The sequence below is a fragment of the Etheostoma spectabile genome, chromosome 7, assembly GCF_008692095.1.
Source record: "Etheostoma spectabile isolate EspeVRDwgs_2016 chromosome 7, UIUC_Espe_1.0, whole genome shotgun sequence".
Taxonomy (NCBI): Eukaryota; Metazoa; Chordata; class Actinopteri; order Perciformes; family Percidae; genus Etheostoma; species Etheostoma spectabile.
This window is the reverse complement of record NC_045739.1, coordinates 21,819,146-21,819,396: the sequence shown is the minus strand read 5'-3', so window position 1 is coordinate 21,819,396 and position 251 is coordinate 21,819,146. Positions and strand designations below refer to the sequence as shown.

General features: G+C 26.3%; 1 protein-coding gene across 1 annotated transcript in view; it reads right to left on the bottom strand.

The window, feature by feature from the left end:
- Nucleotides 1-251, bottom strand: part of fkbp1ab (FKBP prolyl isomerase 1Ab) — an 11,893-nt gene that overhangs the window by 4,692 nt on the left and 6,950 nt on the right. The gene's annotated exons all lie outside the window — the stretch shown is intronic.

The following is a 251-nucleotide window of genomic DNA, read 5'->3' as shown; positions in this document are numbered from 1 at the left end:
TACAAATCTCTACTTTCATTAATTTTTGTGTGTCTTTTACAATTTTATAGCATTTGAAAAAACAAATTGAAGTGGTTTTGAAATAGTACAGCGTAACAGTTGACATATTCCAGTCTGTGATTATCCATCAACATCCATCCCTTTAACTTTAGTCAAAATAATTCTTAATTTCTGCTTTTATAACTCAAACATTAGGAATAATTTCCTATGAATGATGTTTATTGACCATAAATTCCAAAAATAATTGTAAA